The sequence below is a fragment of the Mandrillus leucophaeus genome, unplaced genomic scaffold (genome assembly GCF_000951045.1).
Source record: "Mandrillus leucophaeus isolate KB7577 unplaced genomic scaffold, Mleu.le_1.0 Scaffold346, whole genome shotgun sequence".
Classification (NCBI taxonomy): Eukaryota; Metazoa; Chordata; class Mammalia; order Primates; family Cercopithecidae; genus Mandrillus; species Mandrillus leucophaeus.
In genome coordinates, this window is record NW_012103654.1 from 1,184,402 (window position 1) to 1,192,867 (window position 8,466).

The 8,466-nt window shown below is 43.6% G+C and overlaps 1 long non-coding RNA gene across 1 annotated transcript in view; it reads right to left on the reverse strand.

The window, feature by feature from the left end:
* Positions 1-832: 832 nt before the first annotated feature.
* LOC105545997 overlaps positions 833-8,466 on the reverse strand; it is a 116,786-nt gene continuing 109,152 nt past the window's right edge. The window contains exons 5-6 of the long non-coding RNA XR_001007029.1: positions 3,010-3,065; positions 833-2,447 (exon numbers count right to left, since the gene is read on the reverse strand). This is a non-coding gene — a long non-coding RNA (uncharacterized LOC105545997). The remainder of the gene's footprint in view (positions 2,448-3,009; positions 3,066-8,466) is intronic.

The following is an 8,466-nucleotide window of genomic DNA, read 5'->3' on the forward strand; positions in this document are numbered from 1 at the left end:
GGAGAGGGGGCGCCGGGCGCGTCCACAGTGGCCACCAGTCCAGGGGCGGTCACATGGAGGAGCAAGCTGTGGGCTCAGGGACCGCTCTTTTTGGATTTCTGGGACCGAGGCCGCACATGCAGCCAGACTCGTTTCCGCAGGGGCTTCCCAGCCGCGGGATGGAATGAATACCCCTGTGCATCTCATTTCCGGGGAAGTGGAGCACTTGTTTTCTCGGCTGACTTGGGGGGGAAAAAAAAACCAACGGTCCCTGGGGATAATCATTATGCTGGGGTTTTTTGTTGTCTCTGCACACCCCCCCCCCCCACCCGGCTTTGGCGGCCAGATCCTCTCAGCGGGCGACAGGGTGGCGGTGCCGGCGTTTGCGTCTGAGGCCGGCCTTGCTGAGGGAATGCACGTCTCTGGCCCCAGACACACACCTCTGGCTTCGGTGGCTTGACGTGGCGTGTACTGGCTGCTACGTGAAGTCGCCCCCGAGTCCACCAAGAAGACAGATTTTTTTTAAATACAGTTATAAATCTCGAAACTGACTTCTGATTCCAGAAACAGAATGGTTGTTTTAAATTTGAAAATCTGGTTTTCTGTCCCTTACAAACGTGCAGAGCAATTCGCATTCGTCTCAGATCCACTCTGGAGGTTGTAGTCCTGTCTGTGAGGGAAAGCTTAGTACCTACCGGTGAGGATAACAAAAGGCTTTTCTCTTTGCAAAATGCTTCCTGGTTTCTAGACTTCCTTATTGATCTCAATGCCATCTTTCTTTCTTTTCTTTTCTTTTCTCTCTCTCTCTCTCTCTCTCCCCCCCCCCCTTTCTCTCTTTCTCTGTTCCTTTTTCTGAGATAGAGTCTCGCTCTGTCTCCCAGGCTGGAGTGCAGTGCTGCCGTCTCGGCTCACTGCAAGCGATTCAAGCGATTCTCCTGCCTCAGCCTCCCCAGAAGCTGGCATTACAGACGCGGGCCACCATGCTCAGCTAATTGTTTTTGGTAATTTTAGTAGAGACGAGGTTTCACCATGTTGGCCAGGCTGGTCTCAAACTCCTGACCACAGGTGATCCGCCTGCCTTGGCCTCCCAAAGTACTGGGATTACAGGCGTGAGCCACCGCACCCGGCCTCAATGCCATCTTAACACACCCTGGATGCCAAGCACTCTGAATGGCCGGCCTGGGCCTAATCCATAGTTCCTCTCTGGGTACCCCCACCCCTCCACCCCTCCACACACACTGGAAATACAACCTCCTGGCTCCCACTGAAGCTTATACCCCGTCACATCACCTCCAGCCCTCAGCCCTTCCATGCAGCCCCTCTGCTTCCCTGTCTAGGCTGGGCCCTTCCATCAGCCATCCTGGGTTTGTTGTTGCTGGCACCCCAGACCTCTGGCTTCCTGAAACTCCACCACATGCTGCCTGTCAGTTGTCAGTCCAAGGTCAATCTCACCACCCGGCTTTCTCTCTGAAAGTGCAAATTTTAAGGCTCCTTCCTGGCCCTGCCAGTCTTCAGTCCAGGGCATCCATCACTGCTCCCTGCCTCTTCCCTCCCAGAACCTGATGGTTCAGGCATAGGAAACCACCCCACCTGCTCTCCTCTGCCTTCCAGAAGTCCCTCTTGACCTTCAATTTATTTCCCCAAAGGGACAGGCCACCCTTCCCCAGAACCAGTGTGTCTCCTTCCCCTCTGGCTCTAAATTTTCCCTGCCTCTGGCACCTACAGTGAGTCAGCCTTTCCTGGCTTGGCCCATTTCTGCTGCTGTGGAGAGGCATAGACAAGCTGCAGATGTTGAGTGAGATGAGACCAGGCGGGGTTAGGGATGCTTAACTCTACATTGGCATCCAAATGAAATATTGCTCACACGTTCATGATTACTTTTCTGTCAAAAAGGAGGTTCTCTATGGCCAGGCGCAGTGGCTCACACCTGTAATCCTAACACTTTGAGAGCCCAGGCAGGAGGATTGCTTGAGTCCAGGAGCTCCAGATCAGCCTGGGCAACATAGCAAGACCCCTATTTCTTAAAAAAGAAAATTAAAAATTACCCAGGCATGGCATGCACCTATAGTCCTAACTTCTTAGGGAGCTGAGGTGGGAGTTTTGCGTGAGGCCAGGAGTGCCAGGCCAGACTGGGCAGCACGGCAAGATCCCCATCTCTAGAAAAAATTTAAAAATTAACCTGGCATGGTGGCCAGTGTCCTAGATACTCTGGAGGCTGAGGCTTGAGCCCAGGAGGTTGAAGCTACAATGAGCTATGATCATGCCACAGCACTCCAGCCTGGGTAACAAAAGGAGACTCTGTCTCTAAAAAAATTAAAAATGAGGTTGTCCTGCTTCTTAACTTTGACTCTGATTTTTCAATGCTTCCAATAAATACGTATTCTTCTATGTGCCATGTGCTATGCTAGGGCCTGAAAATACAAAGGTGACCCAAAAGTCATCCAGCCTGCACTCCTAGAACTCACATCCTAGGGAGAAGACAGAGAATACACAATAAAATAGTTATGGATGCTCCAATGCTTGGAAGCACTCCTTGGTAAGGAAAAACAAGGGGGTGAGGATTCTTTATGAGGTCTGGGAAGGCCTGTTCTGTGTTTGGAAGGGACTTAAGATCAAGAAGAGGTGAACTAGGTGGTTCAGTAATAACCAGGAAGGAAGGGGTGGAGACCCCTCCCATGAGTGGTAGGATCAGAGGAGAGAGTTACACTGAGGGCACCAGGCCCAATTTTCTCCCATCTGCTATGTAGAGGGGATTTACCCCTGGAGGCTTTGAGCAAAGAACGACTTTTAACGTCTTTGCTACCCTGAATGCAAGGTACCTCCTGCAAATTGACCCATTCTGAAGCTTACATGGGACTGCCCAGGCCTGGCCCCTCAAGAAAAGGACCTTTTTACCATTTGAGGGTGGGGAAGTGGGCAAGTGTTGCCTTTTATAATTCATCTGTCCTGAAGAATCACCCTTTTTTATTTCACTCAAAGGCCCATTTTCTTGCCTGGTTTGTAGAGTCTGGGTTCAGTTACTTAACTTACCACTCTGCAGGCTGCTTTTATCTGCATTCCCTCGCCGAAGAGATACTCCAGATGTCCTGGAAGAGAGAGACACTACTCCAGATTTAGGAATTCACTCGCAAGGCCAGGCCCAGGTGGAGGCCTCCCCAGAGGAAAAGTGGTAGAACCTCCAGGAAGAAACAGCTCATCCTCAAACTCCAGCTGCAGCGTTTCTCTGTGAACGAGGCTTAGGGTGGTCAGCTTGTTGGAAGGGGTGCAAGCAGTAGCTGTGTGTGAGACTGCCCTGGAGGAAACGCCAAATTGTCAATTATTCATTCATGAGAGCTTTGGCCACTGTGGAGGTCCCTACTTGGATACCCTTCGTGAGGCCCTGTCTCTGTCAGTTTGCTGGCGGGTGCAGGTGATCTCAGTTGAACAGGTATGGGCCATGGTGCTCAGGAGGACCAAAGGCTACACTTGCAGCTCTGAGAAAGAAGGGGCTGCCTCTCTCTCTAACCTCTTAGTCTAATTGCTGTATCCATTCTGAGGCAAAGGTCTTTGTCAAAACAACTTTAGGTAAAGCCAGCCAGTGGCTAGCTGAAACCATTAGGGCTTGCTTGCTTATGTACTTGCTTGACAAACTTGTATAAAGCCCCTAGTCTGTGCTGGGTACTGAGCCAGGTCTAGAGCAATAGACTGAAAAGCCACAATCTCTATGAAGCTGCTCACAAGTTCTTAGCTACATGACATTTAAGCCTCAATAATCTTATCTGTAAAATGGTGATATTGGCTGGGCACAGTGGCTCACGCCTGTAATCCCAGTACTTTGGGAGGCTGAGGTGGTTGAATCACGAGGTCAGGAGTTCAAGACCAGCCTGACCAATATGGTGAAATTTAGTAGATATTTTTATCTACTAAAAATACAAAAATTAGCCGGGCATGGTGGCGCACACCTGTAATCTCAGCTACTCGGGAGGCTGAGGTAGGGGAGTTGCTTGAACCTGGGAGGCGGAGGTTGCAGTGAGCCAAGATCACACCACTGCACTCCAGCCTGGGCAACAGAGCGAGACTCCATCTCACACACACACAAAAAATGGTGATATCAATAATAGTTACTTTCCAGTGTCACAAATTAAATATGACCAATTATATGAAGCACTTTACAACAATACTTGGCCACTAGTTAGCACCCAATAAACAACATCTGTTATTATTGGCTTTTAATATACTTGCTCTGCACATGAGCATATAAACTCTGAGCACTAAGTTACTTCTATGTTTTCTTCTGATACTCTTTGTTATACATCTAATGAGGTTGAAAGGCAGTATAAATAATTATGTACCAATTGGATATATTAAAAGAGTCTCTAGAAAGTAATATCCTTTTAATATCAGGAGAAGGAAACAGTGCTTCTTGTTAAGAGCACTAGATTATTTTGAGTAATATAAGCATCTGCTATTCATTATTAGTGAAAGTTGTGCTTTTTGAATCTAAGAAACATCTCCTGAGCGTGTAGTGCTATAAATACATGTATAAGTGAGGAGTGTACTCATGGTGTTTAGAGGTGGCTCCTTCATGAGAACACAAGGAATTTTGACTAAGTGCCAGTTTTCCTTTGTTCCTGATGCTTGCTGCTTTCTCTAGATGCAGCATCTCAAATACCAGATTGCTTTGTGGCATGTCATGCTATGCAAAACTGCACTTCCACTATTAGCTTTCCTAATTGAGGTCAGATGTGAGGTGCCTTGGTGTTTGCCTTGAAGGAATTGTTTAATTGGAACCCTAACAGGCAGTGGTATGGTACAGTGGAAAAAGGGGTTTCAAGTCACCTGCCTGGGTTCAAGTCACTCTTTATTAGCTGTGTGACCTTGAACTTGTCACCACACCTTTACCCTCTGAACCTCAGTTTCCTCATCTATAAAATAATAGCTCAGCGTTCATTTTGTTTTTCAAAAGACAAAATGAGACAAAGCATTTTTTTCAAGTGCCAAACAAATGTTATGCCTTATGCTTTTAAGTTATGGTGATGATGATGATGATAAGAATACGGGATGCTTCTTCCTGAGCCTTGCTGGACCATCAGGCTTGGAACTCCTGGCCTTCTCCCCTGAGCCTTCCTGAGCCTCTTGTGCCCACCAGTGAATTCCTTCACAATGAGCAACTCCATCTTTTAAAATATATATATATATATATTTAAAATACCAACATACATTTCACAGAACATTAATTTCTCAAGATGCTTTGTAAATAAAAGAATCTGTTTCCAAATACATCTGGAAAACTACCTGTAAGATCTCAGTGCACATTACAGCATGAAAAGCTCAGAGACATTCTTAGTAAAGAAGCCTTATTTACATTTGTCTAACCCAGCACTTCCCAAACTCGCCACTTACAGCATCTTTTTTTTTTTTCATATAATGTGCTAACATTCCATTGAAATGGCATATCAAGGAACACACTTTGGGAAGTTGTCATAGTATAAGGGTGGATGCATTTTGCTTTTGGTTAAAGACGACTGACCCACAAACATTTAATCACAAGTGAAAACCAACTTAATACAAATTATTACTAAGTCAAGTGCTGAAATATAACTTTTGCTGAGTAATTTCTCATCACCCATTCCCCTCCCATCCCCTAACCCTTCTGAGTCTCCTATGTCTATCATTCCACACTCTGTGTCCATGTGTGTACATTATTTAGCTCCCACTTATAAGTGAGAGCAAGCATCTGACTTTCTATTTCTGAAAGTTCTTTGCTGATTAATCAAAGAGACCAATTACTTAAAAGTAATTTGTAATACCTTTTAAATACTTGTAATAACAAACACCTTCATAGAACTTCATGGCACCATATACCAGAAACGGTTTTAAGAACTTTACATATAACTGATTGAATTCTCACAGCAACCCAGGAAAAGGGAGGTATTATTTTCTCCAGTTTTAGAAAAGGAAACCTACGCAAAAGGAAGTAAGAGATTTGCCCAAAGTTGTATCTGAATCTCTGCCGTTGGTTTGATTCCATGACACCCTCTTTTCCTCAAGGAATAATTTACAGTGTGTTCTTTTCTCAGTTAAAATGATACAAACATTAACATACAGCATACTTTTCTCAATTAAACTAATTAAAATAGTAATTTGCAGAATATTTTCATACTTTAAATAATTTAACTAGTTTTTATTTTTACACGTCCAAGACAGCTCTAGATATACATGAGATAAATCTTACGGTGTCACAAAAGCAAGCTGGGGAATATCACTCTCTGGACCTTGTACCAAGTTGCATTTAGTGGAAGTAAAGGCTTATTTCCTAGGTAGTCTGGATGCTGAGATAATACTGCAACAGTTGGGGTATACGACTTCTTTGGATTTGGTTTTCAAGTATTTCATAATTTACTACTTTTTATGTTCTTAGATATTTATTATAAATAAATCCAAAATGATTTTAAATTATTAAAGTTTAAAGTATATGCCTTTGGCACCACTAGAAAAAAAAAGAAAAAAAAGAAAAAAAAAACTTCAAAGTATAGCAGGAAGTTCCATGTGAGCCCCAAACTGGAATTCACAGAACCTACGTCTTTGAAACTAGAGGGCTGTTAATCCACTAAGTGATCTGTTTGCCTGAACTAATACACATTGGAGCTTTGGTTTTAAGTTGAAAAGGTTTTGTTGTTGTTGTTGTTGTTAATATTTTTACCTTTTGATTCAGGAGCACAGGGCAGAAAGGAGGGAGAAAAGAATTGAGGGAACAGATTTTTTTCCCTTTTCTTTAAAGTGTATAAATTCAAGGGGTACAACTGCAATTCTGTTCCATGGCTATATTGTGTGGTGGTGAAGTCTTGACTTTTAGTGTATCCATCACTCAAGTAATGTACATTGTACCCAGTAAGTAGTTTCTCATCACCCATCCCCCTTCCGTTCCCCTACTCTTCTGAGCCTCCTATGTCTATCATTCCACACCCTTTGTCCATGTGTACACATTATTTAGCTCCCATTTATAAGTGAGAACAAGCATCTGACTTTCTGTTTCTGAGTTGTTTCACTTAAAGAGAATGGCCTCCAGTTCCATCCTTATTGCTGCAAAAGACATGATTTCATTTTTTATGGATGAATAGTATTTCACTGTGTATATATACCACATTTTTTAATTCAGTCATCCATTGATGGACACTTAGGTTGATTCCATATTTTTGCTATTGTAAATAGTGCTGTGATAAATATATGTGTGCAGGTATCCTTTTGATATAATGATTTCTTTTCCTGAATATATACCTAATAGTGGGATTGCTGGATCAAATGGTCGTTACTTTTTAGTTCTTTGCGCAACCTCCATAGAGTTTTCCATAGTTGTACTAACTTACATTCCCACCAACAGCATATGAGTTCTCTTTTCTTTATATCCTCACCAACATCTGTTATTTTTTGACTTTTTAATAATAGCCATTCTGACTAGTGTAAGATGATATCTCATTGTGGCTTCAATTTGCATTTCTTTGATCATTAGTTATGTTGAGCATTATTTCATATGCCTGTTGTGCATTTGGATGTCTTCTTTGAAAAATGTTTATTCATGTCCCTTGCCTGCTTTTGAATAGGGTTATTTGTTTCTTCTTGTTGTTGTTGTTGAGTTCCATGTAAATTCTGGATATTAGTTCCTTGTTGGACGCATAGTTTGCAAATATTTTATCTTGAGAGGATGGATTTTTGAGTCACATTAGAGAAAAGGCTTAGGACCAAAAGCCAAAGGAGTTATTTATATGGGAGATAATTCTAGTAAAAAATAGCAATAATAATAATGTTACATCAGCGCCCAGGTGACAGTATGCTACAGAGAACTGGGACAGGTTAATTCTGTGCCACCACCCCATGCCCCCCACACACATGTGCATACACACTGCCAAATGGCACTCTGAGGGTACATGGTGATGACTGGGACTTAGCTACAGAGGCAGTGCACAGGCCTTCAAGTTGAAGATGTCATTGACAAACAGCATTGAACATCAATGAGGCATTACCCAGGCGGGGCTGAAAACTTAGAAAGGGGCCAAAGTCCTATAGTCTGGCAGGAAGGGTTAAGAATCATTGGAATTTAGGCATTAATGTGACCTCATTTGTAGTCAAAGGCTAGTGGGGCCAGGTAACATTCTAGTTACAAGACATGAAAGAAGTGAAACATGTTTAGATATCATTCCTGAATTGTGTTACCCCAAAATTAATGTGTTGAAGCACTAACCCCCAATGTAATAGCATTTGGAGTTGGGGCCTTTGGGAGATAATTAGGTTTAGATGAGGCCATGAGGCTGGGGTCTTTACAGTGGGACTAGTGCCCTTATAAGAAGAGACACCAGAGAGTTAATTCATTCTCTTCCAGTGCCATCTTTCCGTCCCTCTCCCTCTGTCTTCCTTTCCCTCTCTCTCTCCCTCTCTGCCCCATGTGAGGACACAGTGAGAAGGCAGCCATCTGCAAGCTAGAAGGAGAGCCCTCACCAGAACCTGGCCATG